The sequence below is a fragment of the Taudactylus pleione genome, unplaced genomic scaffold (genome assembly GCF_031769625.1).
Source record: "Taudactylus pleione unplaced genomic scaffold, aTauple2 ptg000026l, whole genome shotgun sequence".
NCBI lineage: Eukaryota > Metazoa > Chordata > Amphibia > Anura > Myobatrachidae > Taudactylus > Taudactylus pleione.
This window is the reverse complement of record NW_028284428.1, coordinates 36674904-36694195: the sequence shown is the minus strand read 5'-3', so window position 1 is coordinate 36694195 and position 19292 is coordinate 36674904. Positions and strand designations below refer to the sequence as shown.

Here is a 19292-nt window from a genome sequence, read left to right as displayed (position 1 = left end):
GTAAATACAGTAATGGGGCAATTCAATTGAAATTTGTAACCTGAGCTAAAAGCTATTCAATTCCAAAACCTGCCAGAAATGTCACTGTTAAAAATACATATAAGATTCTAGGTAGAATGCTCAAATAAGATGTATATGCGTGCATTCATAAATCTCATGGCTCTGTGAAGTTGTATTCATCCTCTTAGTAGGATAGACAACGTTTCCGTAGCATAAAGCTCTTGATGTTCCAGTCCTCATTTTCAAAGTCACGGTCTGGTCCAGGTGGCACTGGAATGACTCTGATGGACACATGGTTGAGAAGGATGGTAGGGCTAACTTTGAGCACTTGCAGGAGAAGGATTTGTGCTTCTGAGATAGGGAGCTCTCTAGGGAAGCCGACAGACGGAATCCCGACCGCCGGCTTCCTGACTGTCTAATCCCGTTAAATGACAGGCGTCGAAATCCCGACACCTGTCATTTTACTTACGCTGGGAGCCCGACGCCCGGCATCCTGATTTAAGGTAAGCCGGGGGCGGACAGACGCGCGGGGGGGTTAGGTTAGGGGCTCCCGGGGGGGACTTATTAGGGTTAGACGCGGGGGGGTTAGGTTAGGGGCTTCCCTGGGGGGAGGTTAGAGTTAGGCACCCCCCCAGGAGATTTAGGTTTAGGCAGCGGGGAAGGGGGGGTTAGGTTTAGGCACTTGAGGGGGGAATTATGGTTAGGCACTGGGGGGGGGGGTTAGGGTTAGGCATCCCTAAGGGAGGGTTGGAGGGGGGGGGGGGGGAGATCAGGGTTACTTACCTTAATCACCGTTCGGGATTTTCACCCATGTCGGGCTGCTGCTGTCGGCCAGCGGTAAATCATACCGATCCCGCTTTCTAGGTACAATTTTTTTTTTTATATTTCTCCTCAGCCAAAACTTTGGCTTTCCTCTGTTGCACTGTCCTCAAAATCAGTGACGCGTCCACCCACTCAAAGGTATGGCGGAACCAGCACAGACATTACTGTAGGGCCATAAGTGTGAAGATGGCTATATCACTAGAGGGCTGATTTCAAGTTAGGAGTAAATCAAAGAAAGCAAGCCTTTTGTGTCTGAAACAACCATGTTGCAAAGCAATGGGTGCATATACAGTACATTTATTTTTATTTGCATGCTTATGTGGACTGATTAAGGGTCATACTAAAAAACCACTGCATCTGCCATTTTTTGCTCTGTGCATTCGTCCGAGGTGAAAATACGCGTCTCTTTGCAACTGCAGAGCTATTTATAGTCGTACAGATGTCAGACAGGTCTCTATTTGCTGCTAATTGGGTGTCACTGTGCGACAACAGGCATGCATTTGCGTAGATGTAATTGTGGCCTATTTAGAGGTAAGATGTCAGATAGATGTTTGAGCCAGGCATAGGGCTGTGCTGATGGCAGCTGCTGTATAGGTGCGGTGCATCCACATTGATGCGGCCGACTCTGAATACAGACGGAAATCCGCAACATTTCAGCACACAATCCGGCCACTTTGCACAATAGAGAATGAATATTAACGGATATAGAACTGCAGTTGATATTCTGATGCAGTATATATGGATGGAATTAATATCAAAATATGAAAAATTTAGAACAGAATAAAATGAATAAAAATTATAAATAATAGATAATAAAGTATATAGAATACAATGTAATCAGTGGAAATAAAATCATAAAGGGTAAATTAAATCAAGGGAAGAAAAAGGGAGTGACAAAAGAAGCGAAAAAAGGGTGCAAAGTGAGGTATGAGGTATGGATGTGCGAATCAATGCCATGGAGGGATAAAGAAAAGAAAGAGACAATAAAAGGCAATCATGCTAGGAATGGTTTTGTAAAGATGTGCAAAGGCAATGTTCCAGTCATGTCCATCTGTCACATTAATCCTTACTCTAGCTGCTGTCTCTGAGCCTTGTCCCTCCATACAGCTGGCAGCATTGCTGCAAAGAGCAATGTCTTCTGGGAATGCCTGTCTGTCCCATCGGAACTCCGCTGAGTCACAGGTGGAATGCAGGCAGCCTCAGGCTTCCCATGTACAGCAGAGGGATAGGAACAAGTATTACAGTGAAATGTGTATAATGGGTACGCTTGTCCACAGCTGCTGGTTTGAGAAATATTACACTTTATTAGACATCATTTAATTAAATTAAAACATGTTTTGCATAGGTTATTGGACTGCGAAGGGAAGTGGCCGGATGGTAATGTACTATAAACTAGACCTAACAGTATCTGCAGTGACTGCATCATATATCTGCTTACAACTAACCCTCCATCTACAAGAACATTGGCTGTGACTAACTATTAACATTTTATGCTTTGCTGCTTAACCTCTGCTACTAAGACTGGAGCATGATTTTTAAATGTGTATTTCTACCTCAGGGTCCTTAGGGATCCACAGGGATACCTTGGGGTATAGGTCTTGGCTCCACAGCCATGGGCACCACAGAGTTAAAGATGTCCTCCCAGGATGCACTGGGCCCCCTCCTATACCCCGCCCCCAGGCCAAGGCACCTCAGTTTTCAGTAGGTGCCCGGCCGGGAAGCTGGGTCATCGCAGAAGGGGGCTGTGTAACAGCCCCTGAAGATCTTCAAGAGCGGTAGCATAGGACTGTCCAGCGGACGTCCATGCTACTGCTCCGACACCCCCGCCGGGCGCCGACCACCGGTAGTGATCCGGGGAGCTCGGCGGGCTCTTGGGGGTTCCTGCTAGCGGAACCTCCGGGGGCCTGGGACTGTGGCCGGACCTACGGGGGGCAGCATACCTCTCCTCCAGTAAAGGTCAGCGTATGTAGCGCTATCACTGCCAGGCTGTAAGTCTGTGTAAGTGATAGTGCACTTAGTGCAGCGTTTCTGCATTGTATGTGACTTTATGCTAGCGCTGTGTGTGTGTGTGTGATCTTTTCTCCTGTCAGCCATTTTAGCTATCCCTATTTCTTCCTCCTGACCAGCCCTCTCAGTGCCAGTACTGTCAGGGTAGGAATTTACCTCACAGTTTATGATTATTTCTGTGAGAGGAGAGTCACATACCACTATGTCCAGTGAGGACTCTGTTAGAGGAGCACCTCTCCTATTTTCCTGCTCCAGATGTAAAGCAGGTGTGGGGGAGGGGGCGGTACTCCAGGATGGGTTATGTGCTGCATGTTTGGCCGTCCCTGGTAACTCTGCTGTACCCAGCACCTCTCAGGAACCACCTTGGGCTTGTTTTGCACAAGCCCTGACTGTTCTTGTAAATAGGCTTGCAGCCCCTCCTACGTTTCCACAATTGGGGTTTGCACAGCAGGCGGTAGTCCCGCCTCCTGTTCTGGGAGTTCCGGGACCGATAGTAATGCAGTGCCCCCCGCAACAGGTCCTTAATCAGGCTGACCCAGGTTTGTCTGATTCTGGGGTGCGGAGCACACAGCAGGATCAATCCAGACCTGCTAAAAGACCGTTATTGTCATATCCATACGCTCAGGATGATGAGGATGACAGGTCGTCTGATGAGGGCGAAATTCTAGATTTGTCGGACACTGACACTCCTCAAGCAGAGGCTAAGTCTAGTATTTACATTCCAGGCCTCATACGGGCAGTCCGTGCGGCCATGGTAATTACTGATGACAACTTACCTGCAGCGCCTACTCATGCTTATTTTAAAGAGGTTAAAGGAGCTGCAGCAGTTTTTCCCCTATCTGGTCAGCTAGTTGATCACATGGAGGAGGCCTGGAAATCTCCAGGAAAAAGATTTCAACCTCACAAGCGTCTGGCACGTACTTATCCCTTTGCGGAAGATTATTTCACTAAATGGGAGTCTCCTCCTCAGGTGGATTCTCACGTTACGCGCTTAGTAAAGAGCGCAACTTTGCCTATGCCGTCTATGTCTTCTCTGACGGATACTACAGACCGTAAGGTGGAGGTGTGTCTTAAGTCCATCTATTCCCTTGCTGGAGGAGCATCTAGACCAGCTATGGCTGTCTGCTGGGTGGCCCAGGCTATGGAAAGGTGGGCGGACGCTTTGGAGACATCATTCGCTTCTGAGGGTACCAGCGAACAGGTTATGTTAGTGGGTAACCTTCGGGATTCCGCTACGTACATTAACGAAGCAGCTTTGGATTTGAGCCTGCTTACTTCTAGGATTTCTGCGGCGGCTGTGGCCGCTCGACGCTCCTTGTGGTTACGTTCGTGGAGGGCGGACGCTGAATCCAAGAAAGGCTTGGAATGCTTACCCTACAATGGACAGGTCCTGTTTGGACCAGCCTTGGACAAAATAGTAGACATGTTGGCGGCTGCCAAATCTGCGTGTCTACCCTCAGCCCCGACTCCGTCTGGGTCTAAAAATCCGTCCTTTCGGCCCTATCGCCCTCCGGGAAAACCTAGGGTTCAGTCCTTTCCGAGACCTTCATGTCCCAAAAAGACCACTAAGACCAAGAAGCAAGCTTGGAGTACCAGACGTCCAGCTGCCAAGCCGGACGACAAACCCTCAGCCTGACGGGTTGGGCCTCCCCTTGGGGGATCCCAGGGTGGGAGGCCGACTTCTGCAATACGCCCAGTGTTGGTTCAAAACCACCACAGACACTTGGGTACGGGAGGTGGTATCTCAAGGATATGCCCTCTCCTTCCGCAGAAGGCCTCCTCATCAGTTCTTTGTAACAACAGGTCCTTCAGATCCAACGAAGGCTCTAGCGATCCAAGAGTCGGTGCGTTCTATGCTTCAAATGGGAGTAATAGAACCTGTTCCGTTATCCCTGAGAGGGACCGGATATTACTCCAACCTTTTTCTGGTTCAAAAACCAAATGGATCATACCGACTATACTCAACCTCAAGTCCCTGAACAAGTTTTTAAGGGTCCCTTGGTTCCGGATGGAGACTCTGCGTTCTATTGTTTTAGCTATGCAGCCTGGGGATTTTATGGTGTCCCTGGATATTCAGGATGCTTACCTGCATATCCCCATTGCCAGGGTTCATCAGCGCTACCTCAGATTTACAGTGTTGGACCTCCATTACCAGTTTCAGGCCCTACCGTTTGGCCTTTCCACGGCTCCACGGGTGTTCACAAAAGTAATGGCGACCATGGCGGCACATCTGCGGTTGCAGGGAGTTCGCCTGTTACCTTACTTGGACGACCTTCTGTTGTTGGCAGGGTCGCCACAAGTCCTTTGCAGCCATCTACAACTGACAATATCTGTATTGCAGGCTCACTGCTGGATAGTGAACTGGAAGAAGTCCTCTCTAATTCCTTCTCAGAGAATGGTCCATCTCGGGGCATTGTTGGACTCTCAGCAACAGAGGATCTTTTTGACGGAGGAAAAGATAGCCCTGTTGCAGTCCAAGATACGCAATGTTCTAAGCAGTCGCCGAGTGTCTCTTCTCTCGGCGATGAAGTTACTGGGATCCATGGTGTCAACGTTCGACATGGTGGAGTATGCCCAGTTCCACTCCAGGACTCTACAAATGTTGATCCTGTCCAGATGGGACAGAAATCCCCGTCGAATAAAGACGCAGATGATCAGGCTCACTCCGGAAGTGCGCCTGTCTTTGACGTGGTGGTTACAAAAGTCTCATCTCAGCAGGGGACGTCCGTTTTGGATTTCGGATTGGGTCCTTCTAACAACGGATGCTTGCCTTCGGGGCTGGGGCGCTGTGACAGGCCCACATGTCTTCCAGGGCCGGTTGACATCGGAGGAATCGAACCTGCCAATCAATATATTGGAAATTCGAGCAGTGTTCAGGGCGCTGCAACATGCAAGACCGTTCCTGCTAGGGAAACCTGTGCAGGTTCAGTCAGACAACGCCACCACGGTGGCTTACCTAAATCGTCAGGGAGGAACTCGAAGCCAAGCGGCTCTAAAGGAGGTGTCCCGCATTCTGACTTGGGCAGAAGGCAATCTGCCGGCCATTTCGGCCGTCTTCATTCCGGGTGTGCTGAACTGGGAGGCGGACTTCCTCAGCCGCCACGATGTACACCCGGGGGAATGATCTCTTCACCAGGATGTGTTCCAACTCCTGGTGGACAAGTGGGGTCTTCCCGAAATAGACCTCATGGCCTCCAGACACAACCGCAAGCTGTGGGCGTACGGATCCCGAACAAGAGACACGGGAGCTCTCCTGGTGGACGCTCTGTCGGCACGGTGGAACTTCCAATTCGCGTACCTGTTTCCTCCATTCTCCCTGCTGCCTCGAGTAATTCGAAAGTTCAGGCAGGAAGGAGGCAAGATCCTGCTGGTGGCCCCGGCGTGGCCCAGAAGGAGTTGGTACTCGGATCTCCAGTGTATATCCATCGACACTCCTTGGCTGTTACCTCAGAGGCCGGACCTATTGTCTCAAGGTCCTTGTCTCTACCCGGACCTGAGTCGGCTATCTTTGACGGTGTGGCTCTTGAGGCTTCCCTCTTGAGGTCAAAGGGTTTCTCTAGAGCGGTGGTCAATACCATGTTACATGCTCGTAAGCCGGCTTCAGCTAGAATTTACCACAGGGTGTGGCATACCTATTTTGAGTGGTGTCGCCCTAAAGCGTACGATCCTCGCGAGTTTAGAATATCGAGAGTGTTGGCTTTCCTTCAGGCAGGCTTGGATTTAGGTCTACGCCTTGCTTCACTGAAGGTGCATGTTTCTGCCCTGTCGGTTTTGTTTCAACTAAGGATTGCCACGCGGCCTGATATCCGTACCTTTATGCAGGGTGTCCTTCGCATCCAGCCTCCCTATGTCCATCCGGTAGCTCCATGGGATCTGGCTGTGGTCCTGAAGGCGCTACAGGATCCTCCATTTGAACCTCTGGGTTCTGTGGATCTGAAATGGCTTACGGCAAAAACAGTGTTCCTTCTGGCTATTGCTTCAGCCAGAAGGGTGTCGGATTTGGGGGCTCTTTCGTGTCGTCCCCCATTTCTAATTTTTCATTCAGACAGGGCGGTACTTCGTACCCGTCCCGAATTCCTTCCTAAAGTAGTGTCTAGTTTCCACATTAACGAGGAAATTGTGGTCCCAGCCTTTAATTCATCTGATCTCTCAGCTGGTGAGGCTTCTTTGGATGTGGTACGGGCTCTGCGGATTTACGTGGACCGTACCAGTTCTTTGAGAAATCTGACTCTTTGTTCGTCCTATATGGATTTCATAGGAGGGGTTGGCCTGCCAATAAACAGACTTTGGCACGATACACTCACGAGGGACTCCCAGTGCCACCCTCTGTGAAAGCTCATTCTACAAGATCTGTGGGACCTTCGTGGGCAGCTCGACGTGGCGCCTCAGCTCTTCAGCTTTGTAAGGCGGCCACGTGGTCCTCTGTCCATACTTTCGTCAAGCATTACGCCTTTGACACATTTGCTTCTCAGGATGCTTCCTTCGGGCGGCGGATTCTCCTCACAGCACAGGAGAGTCCCCTCACTTGAAGGATACTGCTTTGGGACATCCCCAAGGTATCCCTGTGGATCCCTAAGGACCCTGAGGTAGAAAACAGGAGATATGGTAAGAACTTACCTTTGTTATCTCCGTTTCTACGAAGTCCTTAGGGTCCACAGGGCGCCCGCCCTGACGCCCTGTGCTTCTGTAGGGGGGTGTTCTGGTCACCAGTTTCTGTCTCCCTTTTCTATGAGAATGTGAATCTTGTGTGTTCCAGACTTTCTTCTTCCTTTTTCCTCTCTCCCGGCCTATGGCTTGATACTAAAACTGAGGTGCCTTGGCCTGGGGGCGGGGTATAGGAGGTGGCCCAGTGCATCCTGGGAGGACATCTTTAACTCTGTGGTGCCCATGGCTGTGGAGCCAAGACCTATACCCCAAGGTATCCCTGTGGACCCTAAGGACTTCGTAGAAACGGAGATAACAAAGGTAAGTTCTTACCATATCTCCTGTTTTTTTATGCATATTTTTAAATCTTTATTACTTATTTTTATAAACACTGATAGCCGGATCCGTGCATTATAGAAAAATGGTGGCCATAGGCCTTATGTAATATTTTCTTCTGCGTATCTTGATATTACAAAATATGTTTTCATTTAATTAAATTATGTCTAATAAAGTGTAATATTTCTCAAACCATCAGCAGTGTATAACCGCTCCCATTATACATTTTTCTGGTTTTCATTTTATCAGGTGGAGCTCCAGATCCACCTATGTGGGGGCAGCTGTCTCTGCTCCTTTTTACATATTAAACAAGTGACAATAGCTACATATTAGCACCCGCTATTTCCTTTTTTCCCCCTTTCTTTCTTACACTAAGTTCTTAGTATTTATATCAAAACAATATATCTTTTTTTTTTTTTTACTTTTTAACTTTTGTCTGGCATACAAAAGATAAAATTCACAAGCAGCCATACAGAAAGTTAAAATTCGCAAGTTAAAATTCACAAGCAGCCATACAGAAAAAGGGCTCTCTTTAAAATACATGCTCATACAGTGTTTTTTTTTTACCATTTAACAGAAAATCAGAAATCAGCCACAAAAATGTCTTTTCATGTCTAGAATATACATCTTATGCATTACTGATGACCAAAGGCGTAGCGTGAAGCCATGGTGCTCGGAGCAGGTGCATGCTATGTTGCGCCCCCCAGAAGTTGTAGGAATAAATATAAGAGGTAACATGAGTCAGACAGACACAAATGGAGAGATCTAAAGGACACAATTGATGAAGTGATATAAAACACATACATTTAGAGACAGACCTACTGGGCGGAATTCAATTGTTTCCAGCCCCTATCGCGCCCGATGGAGCTATTCAATTCTTGCTCCTGTCGGGCGCGATCAGCTGCCAGCGCTACATTTCAGCTCGCAGCCCCATGGGAATGAGAGCTGAAATGTGCGAAAAGTGACCTGTTTGGGCGCCCAAACATCACTTTTCGCGATCAGAGCGAAAAACGGCAGCAGTTGAAAAGCGGCCCGCGATCTCCTGTCACTTTAGACGTGAGATCCGGACCGCGTAATCAATTGAATTACACCCACTGTATAGAGGGATAAAGACATGAACACATATGGGCAAAAGAGGGGAGTCATAGATGCATACAAATTTGGGGGGGGAGAAGGGGGGTGCTTGAGTAATGATATAAAAAGCTAGTACTGCAAATAAACAGGAGAAACTGCCCCGCCCTTACCAGCTGCCGGTGCCCGGAGACCTGCAACACCCATGCTACAACCCTGCTCTGGCCAAATTGGTAACTGTGGGCCTGTTTCAGACACGGGCACAAGCGTTGAGTGCTCGCAACCGAGTCGATGGTGGCCCAGAGCACATACGCATGCGCGAGACCCGGATAGCGACGGGCACTCCGTCACTCCGGGTCTCGCAACAAAGGGGGCGAGCTGTCGATGTTGAGTGACAGCTCGTCCCCTTTGGTGGGCGGACGGGGGGGGGGGGAGGCTGCCCAAACGGAGAACGCCTGCCGTTATGGGGCGGCCCTACTGACATCACGTGCAGTGGCGGGCTGGGCCGGGGGGCAGGGTGCCATGTGCCCCCCGGGCCGCAGACTGCACCGCGAGTGTAGCGCTGACCGGACGGAGTCCGGTTAGCGCTACACAGCACAAACACACAGCCGCCGGAGCCGGCAACTGTGTGTTTGCTGTAATCAGCAGCCGCTGAGAGTGTCAGACTCTCAGCGGCTGCCGCTGCGCCCACTGCGGGAGCCATCTTCCGGCTCCCGCAGTGGGTAATGGGAGAGACGTCGTCATGACGACGTCTCTCCCATAATGCAAAGCGGCCAGAGGAGCCGGTGGAAGCGTCGGGACCAGGAGCGGGGTTTCAGGTAAGTGTTTTTTTTTTTTTTTTTTAATTAAGTCTCTCTCTACTATGGGGGCACTACCAAGTGGGGGGATTACTATGGGGGCACTACCAAGGGGGGGGATTACTATGGGGGCACTACCAAGGGGGGTTACTATGGGGGCACTACCAAGGGGGGGATTACTATGGGGGCACTACCAAGGGGGGGGATTACTATGGGGGCACTACCAAGGGGGGGGATTACTATGGGGGCACTACCAAGGGGGGAGTTACTATGGGGGCACTACCAAGGGGGGGGATTACTATGGGGGAACTACCAAGGGGGGGATTACTATGGGGGCACTACCAAGGGGGGATTACTATGGGGGCACTACCAAGGGGGGGATTACTATGGGGGCACTACCAGGGGGGATTACTATGGGGGCACTACCAGGGGGGGGATTTCTATGGGGGCACTACCAGGGGGGGATTACTACTGGGGGCACTACCAGGGGGGTGGATTACTATGGGGGCACCACAAGGGGGGGGACTACTACTACTGGGGGCACTACAAGGGGGGGACTACTACTACTGGGGGAACTACAAGGGGGGACTACTACTACTGGGGGCACTACAAGGGGAGGGGACTACTACTAGGGGCACTGCATAGGGGGGCGGGGACTACTACTAGGGGCACTGCATAGGGGGGCGGGGACTACTAGGGGCACTACATAGGGGGAGGGGACTACCACTGGGGGCACTGCGAGGGACCACTGCTGGGGGCTCTATATAAAGGGCAATACTGGGGTTACTGCATAGGGGGGAGACTACACCTGGGGCCACTATTTAAGGGACATTGCATAAGGGTTACCACTATTGGGGGCACTGCATGGGGGGGTGGACTGCTACTGGGGGCACTGCATAGGGGGTACCACTATTGGGGGCACTATATAAGGGGCCTACTACTGGGGGCACAAGGGGCACTGAACAGGGGGGACCACTACTGGGGGCACAAGGGGCACTGCATAGGGGGGGATCACTACTGGGGACACTACTGGAGGCCTGCATAAGGGTGTTATCTCCTGTGGCACACGGGGGCACTGCATATGGGCACTATGACAGGGGGCTGCCTCTAATCTTTATTTTTACCTTACATTAATCCCATATGGACCCGCCTCCTCCCTGAAACACTTGGGGGGCGGCGCCGTAGCACGCACGTTCTTCGGGCACCGTAGCTACACGCTACTCCTCTGCCAGGGCCGCCTGCATGCATTTGCCCCCCAGGCTAAAAGTTGCCAGCCAGCCCCTGATCACGTGTGATGTCAGTGGAGAGATTCCGGCTCTGTTAGAGCCGAAATCTCTCTGGGGCTTGCTGCCACGAGACCCTACCACAAGGGTCTCGTCACAAGCCCGATGGTCGCAATGGTCTTGACCATCGCGACCATCATCCTGGCCTCTCACTATAGCTGTGGTCACCCACAGCTATGCGAGCGGCCGGGAGGCCGCACAAAAAAAAACAAAAAAAGCCCTGATTCAGAGTGAGCGCTGTTTCAGAGCGTCCAGCTCTGAATCAGGGCCTGTGTGTACTGTGTTTTACATGGGTCATCTATGGTTTCAAAAATAAGTATTCTTGACTATTACATGCCTTGTCATTATGGGCTGTATCATTTTGTCTGTTTTTCAGTTTTTAGCATATGTAATCCTCAGTCAGAAATGGGGAAAAATATATTCAGTTAAACTTAAATTCTTTTTAGTTTTTAATAGTTCTTTTAACTATTAGCATAATTATCTAGAACTGAATATTTTGAGGTAGGTCCTTTTTATAAAAAAAAAAGAAAAGAAATGTTGCAATGAAGACTTTTGGTTCTAAATGCCAGACTATGTTGGCTTGCAAATCCCAGTAATAACAAAACTGAAAACTTTTGGAAGGGCTAAGCGGGAATGGCACTTATAGTGAGGAGCTCTAGATATTTGGCAGGAGCTTTGTTAGTGATCTGTTTTCTAAGAAACATTGATGTAATCTTCCCTAGTATTGCATACATTATACATAACACACATTTAAGGCATTGTCAGATCATTAATTTATTCTCATTGTTATTCAACTGCTCCAATAGTTCTATCTTTTCAAATAGCCTCTCCTTTCAGTTTGATTTGCATGAATAATCACTTTAACTTGTTTCAAATAGTGCTCGCTTCTCTTCTACATAAAGCATTTCAAGTTATGTGAATATAATATAGATCTTAACACTATAGACTAGGGACATTCAACATCAGCTTGCCAGCTGTCGTGGAACTACACACCCTATCATGCCCTGCCCAGTTTTAGCATGACCTAATAGTAAAACTATAGCAGGGCATGCTGGGATGTGTAGTTCCACAACAGTTGGAAGGCTGCATGCTAAATACCCCTGCTATAGACCACCTCACCAAAATATAAAGGTTAGACTCATCAGGTTTCCTGATGTTTTAAATAAGAGTCTATATTTAGTTAGGAGCAGAAGCTACTTTCTTAGGCAATTTAGTGGAAATGTTAATGCTCTGGTTCTGGCAACTTCCAGAGGTGGTCCCACTTATACAGGATGACTTGAGAGTGTCACTCCATTACAAAGCAGCATTACACTAATTTATAGATTTAGTGCATCACAATTTTAACACAAGAAAAACTGTTGTTTTTTTTTATAACATATTAAAGAGTACACACCCCTATTGTAGCCCAGACATTACAAAGGGAAGATATCTCCACATGAAGTGCAATGCACTGTTAGTGCTAGTAAAATACAGTCAGGTGCATAAATATTGGGACATTGACAGAATTTTCATATTTTGGCCTCTATTCACCACCACAATGGCTTGGAAATGAAACAAACAAGATGTGCTTTAACTGCAGACTTTCAGATTTAATTTGAGGGAAATTACATCCAAATCAGGTGAACGATGTAGGAATTACAACGGTTTCTATATGTGCCTCCCACTTTTTAAGGGGCCAAAAGCAACTCAAAAGCTATTTCATGGACAGGTGTGGGCTATTCCCTCATTATTTCATTATCAATTAAGCAGGTAAAAGGTCTGGAGTTGATTCTAGGTGTGACATTTACATTTGGAATCAGTTGCTGTCGACTCTCAATATGAGATCCAAAGAGCTGTCACTATCAGTGAAGCAAGCCATCATTAGGCTGAAAAATCAAAACAAACCCATCAGAGAGATAGCAAAAACATTAGGTGTGCCCAAATCAACTGTTTGGAACATTCTTAAAAAGAAAGAACGCACGAGAGAGCTCAGCAACACCAAAAGACCCGGAAGACCACTGAAAACAACTGTGGTGGATGACAGAAGAATTTTTTCCCTGGTGAAGAAAAACCCCTTCACAACAGTTGGCCAACTCAAGAACACTCTCCAGGAGGTAGGTGTATATGTGTCAAAGTCAACAATCAAGAGAAGACTTCACAAGAGTGAATATACAGGGTTCACCACAAGATGTAAACCATTGGTGAGCCTCAAAACAGGAAGACCAGATTAGAGTTTGCCAAACAACATCTAAAAAAGCCATTACAGTTCTGGGCCAACACCCTATGGACAGATGAGACAAAGATCAACTTGTACCAGAGTTATGGGAAGAGAAGAGTGTGGAGAAGGAAAGGAACTGCTCATGATCCAAAACATGCCACCTCATCAGTGAAGCATGGTGGTGGTAGTGTCATGGCGTGGGCATGTATCGCTGCCAATGGAACTGGTTCCCTTGTATTTATTGATGATGTGACTGCTGACAAAAGCAGCAGAATGAATTCTGAAGTGTTTCGGGCAATATTATATGCTTATATTCAGTCAAATGCTTCAGAACTCATTGGACGGCGCTTCACAGTGCAGATGGACAATGACCCAAAGCATACTGCAAAAGCAACTAAAGAGTTTTTTTAAGGCTAAAAAGTGGAATGTTATGCAATGGCCAAGTCAATTCCCTAACCTGAATCCGATTGAACATGCATTTCACTTGATGAAGACAAAACTGAAGGGAAAATGCCCCAAGAACAAGCAGGAACTGAAGACATTTGCAGTAGAGGCCTGGCAGAGCATCACCAGGGATGAAACCCAGCGTCTGGTGATGTCTATGCGTTCCAGGCTTCAGGCTGTAATTGCCTGCAAAGGATTTGCAACAAAGTATTAAAAAGTGAAAGTTAGATTTAGGATTGTTTAGTTTGGCCCATTACTTTTGGCCCTTTAAAAAGTGGGAGGCACATATAGAAACCGTTGTAATTCCTACACCGTTCACCTGATTTGGATGTAATTACCCTCAAATTAAATCTGAAAGTCTACAGTTAAAGCACATCTTGTTTGTTTAATTTCAAAGCCATTGCGGTGGTGAATAGAGGCCAAAATATGAAAATTCTGTCAATGTCCCAATATTTATGCACCTGACTATATAAAGTTTGTTTTCTATAGGTATGATGGAGATTTTTATTTTCGCTAATAATAAATAAAACTAATTCACATTTATTTTTAGGTGGTAAGTGCAGTTGGAGTGTTCCTCTTTGACGGTTGAAATGTTGGCATTGTTTTCCCCCCTTGGTTCCATGAAAATAAAAAGAGCAACACTGTAATACAGAACCAAAATATGTCACTAATAATAAAAGCAGCAATCACATGAAAAAAAATTAGGTCTTCCCAGCCCCAACATAAATCTATTTGACGGGCTACAAAGAGCTTCTTGATAATTTCCTTTTCTGCTTGGTTTGTTTCTTCAGACTGCTATTAATGATTGATAATTCTTCAGATTTATCCACAGTGTAATGTGACTACCATAGCAACCGCAGTCGCATGGCACATGTAATAAGTAAAGAAGTGTCGAACACCACTCTTACATGTTTTTCCACTAAGACAGGCTTAGAGCTGTATATTTTATATTTATGCAGTGGGTATCTTGTTAGTCACTGTTCATTTAATCCAGGTCTCTTTTCCATGTATTGCTTATCGCACATTATAAGCAATTTAGTGTGCCCAATGTGGCTGCCTCATCTGCTGCTTAATTGTGTAGAATGAACAATGAATGGTTCTGATGATTTTGCACATAACTAGATCCTTCGAGGATAGGATGAATAATCATTGGAACTGATGACCCAAAGTGTCCGCTATTCATTTGTATTATCTTCATGGTTTCTGTATTTCATGTAAATCTAAACCCCTGTATTATTTTCATGGTTTCTGTATTTTTTAAAGAAACCTCTATATTATGTTCATACTATCTGCTAAGCGCTTTGAGTCCTATTGGAGAAAAGCGCTATATAAATAAAATTGTTATTATATTATATTTTCTAATATACCAAAGGAGACTGACTGGTATCCATTTTTAATAAATCTACATTCTGTGTTACAGTGCATCCGGAAAGTATTCAGAACGCTTCACTTTTTCCACACTTTATGTTACAGCCTTATTCCAAAATGGAATAAATTAAATTTTTTCCCTCAAAATTCTACACACACTACCCAATAATGACAACGTGTAAAAAGTTTTTCGCGATTTTTTTCAAATTTAATAAAAAAAAAAAAACCTAAGAAATCACACGTACATACTGTAAGTATTCACAACCTTTGCTCAATACTTTGTTGATGCACCTTTGGCAGCAATTACAGCATCAAGTCTTTTTGAATATGATGCCACAAGCTTGGCACACCTATCTTTGGGCAGTTTCGCCCATTCCTCTTTGCAGCACCTCTTAAGCTCCATCAGGTTGGATGGGAAGCATTGGTGCACAGCCATTTTCAGATCTCTCCAGAGATGTTCAATTGGATTCAAGTCTGGGCTCTGGCTGGGTCACTCAAGGACATTCACAGAGTTGTCCTGAAGCCACTCCTTTGATATCTTGGCTGTGTGCTTAGTGTCGTTGTCCTGAAAGATGAACCGTCGCCCTGTCTGGAGCAGGTTTTCATCCAGGATATCTTTGTACATTGCTACATTCATCTTTCCCTCTATCCTGACTAGTCTCCCAGTTCCTGCTGCTGAAAAACATCCCCACAGGATGATGCTGCCACCACCATGCTTCACTGTAGGGATGGTATTGGCCTGGTGATGAGCGGTGCCTGGTTTCCTCCAAACATAACGCCTGGCATTCACACCAAAGAATTCAATCTTTGTCTCATAAGACCAGAGAGAGTCCTTCAGGTACATTTTGGCAAACTCCAGGCGGGCTGCCATGTGCTTTTTTACTAAGGAGTGGCTTCCATCTGGCCACTCTTAATATACAGGTCTGATTTGTGGATTGCTGCAGAGATGGTTGTCCTTCTGGAAGCTTCTCCTCTTTCCACAGAGGAATGCTGCAGCTCTGACAGGTGTATGCCTTTCAAAATCATGTCCAATCAACTGAATTTACCATAGGTGGACTCCAATTAAGCTGTAGGAACATCTCAAGGATGATCAGTGGAAACAGGAATTGCGACTCAGGTGTATGGGGGCCCTTTACTCATCACATACCATCTCATGGTGACAACCCACACTTCTGCAAATCAACCAATAACATCACAACATTATCCACAACCAAATATGTTATAACATGAAAAGGCACACAGGGATGCACAGCCTAGATATAGAAAAAAAAGCTGTGTATAAGATGAAAAGCGAGGACATCCCAAAAAGTACAAAAGTAAAGATGAAAAGAAAAATTTTAATGATAATCTATATAATAAAACCAAGCGTTAATAAAATATTGTTTTCACGTTGGCGCCTGGCCTAATGTGCACTGCGTTTAAAAAAAATAAAATAAAAAAACAACTTCCATGTATTGTGAGCACCCTGGAACCCTGCCCCAGTTCCCCCCCCTAAATAATTGATGATGGTCTGTCCCATCTCTGTCATGGGCAGTTACAGCAGCGCAACCCCTCTAATGGCTCCCACTGGAGTGAGGAGAATAGACCACCAGGAGAGGAGGATAATTGCGTCAGCAACTGGGGTACGTATAGCGGGCAGGAGTTGAGAGGTGTGGTGCTGGGGTGGATTGAGTTGACCCAGCATACACAATCCATACACTCGAGCATGCGTGTTAGGAACGCTGTGCATATGTGGTCGGGCAAATGCAGTGACATGCATGCCTCAGCCAGTGTCTGGTTGGCAAGGCATCAACTGGAAGAGCTGGAGATAAGTCTGTGGAGGTGGAGGAATTAAAGTCTAAAAAAAACAAGACTGAGTGGGGAGAGGATCATGAACAGAGGGGTAGGAGAGAAAACGATGAAGACAAAGAGGGGCAGGAGAACAAGAGGAGGTAAAAAAGCAAGACAGAGGAGGAGTAAAGAGAAAAAAAAGAGGGGAGAGAAAGAAGGTTTTAAGTGTCGGAGGAAGAAGAGAGAGAGGGAGGGAAGAAAAAAAAGCCCAGGCTGCGCCAGGTGCAACAAATAGGTGATAGCAATATAACACACACATTGGCACTAGAAATAACAGTGTATGAGCAGACACTTTCACATTTTCATGTTATTCAGTGAAAACCTGTTTTCTTTGCTACTGTTTAGAGTGCTCTATTCCTTTCTACACACAGACATCTATAATAAGCTATCCATTGTGGAAGGTGAGCAGCATGTGATGAGCCAGACTCAAAGATGGACACTGTTCACAATGCTGCTGTGTCTTTGGATGCAGCAGCAGATGATAACATATGCTAATGCAGCAGGAGGCATCTGTTGACAAAAGCATCACGGATCCAAATGCTGCTTCGGAAGATACAGCATGGGATTACATAGCGACCATTGGTCACAATGACCGCAGTCATCACCCATCTGAGTAAGCTTAAACGTACTCAGTATAAGCAACGGAACTGTTCAGGTGGGGCCAGGAAATCTACATTGCAAGATTCAGGCCCTGGCCCGGGCATGCCTTTTAAATGATTTTGTAAAATGGCAGTCTGTTGCCCCCCCCCCCTCCCCGCCCAACATAATCCATTATTTAGATGGAATGAAGACACATTCAAGAGCCAAATATCAAAATGAAATTATTCTAAATTGAATTTGAGGGTCTCCATCGAGAACACTTAACCCATACCAGAGGGGAGATGTTTCAAGCCTTGGAGAGAAGTAAAGTGGAGCAAAGCAACCAATCACCTCTTTCATTTGAAACACTGTACTAGATAAATGACAGAGGTGATTGGTTGCTTTGGGCAACTGCTCCACTATATCTCTCTCCAAGGCTTGATACATCAACCCCCCAGGTGGTATGTATGAAGCAATTCGAAATTTGAGTTTACAATATTTTTGGAATAATGATATTGTAACTTTCCCACATCACACACACACACACACACACACACACACACACACACACACACACACACACACACACACAATATATGTAGCAGTCCCTTGAGGAATGAGACACAGAAACGGCTGTTGGGACAACTCACGTGGGTTTAGAACATGGCTCACCCTGAAACCATAATGGACTATGTAAAGTATTGATCATTGTTCCAACCAGTGATGAGATGGCTTTTTTTGACCCCATTCTTTGGACATTGATATTAAATATTTGTTGCCGACTTAAATGGTGTGCTGGTTACATTCCTTAGCTGTTTTATTTACAGACCTGGCACCCGTAACGTTTTTTCAAAGTGATGTGTGCGATTCATGGACTCATGTTTTATAGACAGATATAGATAGATATATCTATATATCTATCTGACAGACAAACATACATACTGTACATACATACATGTACAGCGGGTAAAATAAGTATTGAACACCTCGACATTCTTCTCAGTAAATATATTTGTAATGGGGCTATTATAATGAAATTTTCACCAAATGTCAGCAACAACCCATGCAGTCCACACATGCAAAGAAAGCAAACCATAGATGTCCATAAATTAAGTGATGTGTAATAATGTGAAATGACACAGGGAAAAAGTATTGAACACATAAAGAAAGGGAGGTGCAAAAAGGCATGGAAAGCCAAGACACCAGCTGACATCTATTTCAATGTTTTGTTCCCCGAGCCACTTAGTTATCACTTTTGCCTTATGGCAAGGTGCTCCATCATGCTGGAAAAGGCATTGTTAGTCACCAAACTGGATGGATGGTTGGGAGAGGTTGCTCTTGGAGGATGTTTTGGTACCATTCTTTATTCGTGGCTGTGTTCTTAGGCAAAATTGTCATTAAGCAGCCATGTAATTTTGAGGCATGCTGCCTCTTGAAAACTGTGTTAACCGAAACAGCTGTCGAGGAATGGCATGGAACATAAGACTTCCAGACTCATGGTTCAGTAGAACATGATTACTTGTCTGATGATATGATACACAATGTCCTGACTTTTTGGCTTGCTTCACAATTACATGACCTTTATGGCACATTAAGTATTGATTTTTGCATTTATATTGGAGTGCTGATTGAATCCTTTTCTGGCAACTTAAGAGGATCTATATCTATATAGTGTGTATATGTACACCCCCCCCCCCTTCCCCCAAATTTTTGTCCACTCATGTAATGACGTGTCTCAAACACAAGACAGTGTAGATTCGGCCACATTTACCATATAAAATGCAATACAAATTAAATTTATTTAAATATCTCTTCTTTCTTGATATAGACTAAATAGAAATATGAATTCAACAATTCTAATAGATGGCCATGACATATGTAATATAGCAGCCACATTAATTGCTTTCAGTTAGA

General features: G+C 46.1%; 1 protein-coding gene across 2 annotated transcripts in view; it reads left to right on the top strand.

The window, feature by feature from the left end:
* RPGR (retinitis pigmentosa GTPase regulator) overlaps window positions 1–19292 on the top strand; it is a 131952-nt gene that overhangs the window by 48786 nt on the left and 63874 nt on the right. The window lies entirely within an intron of this gene.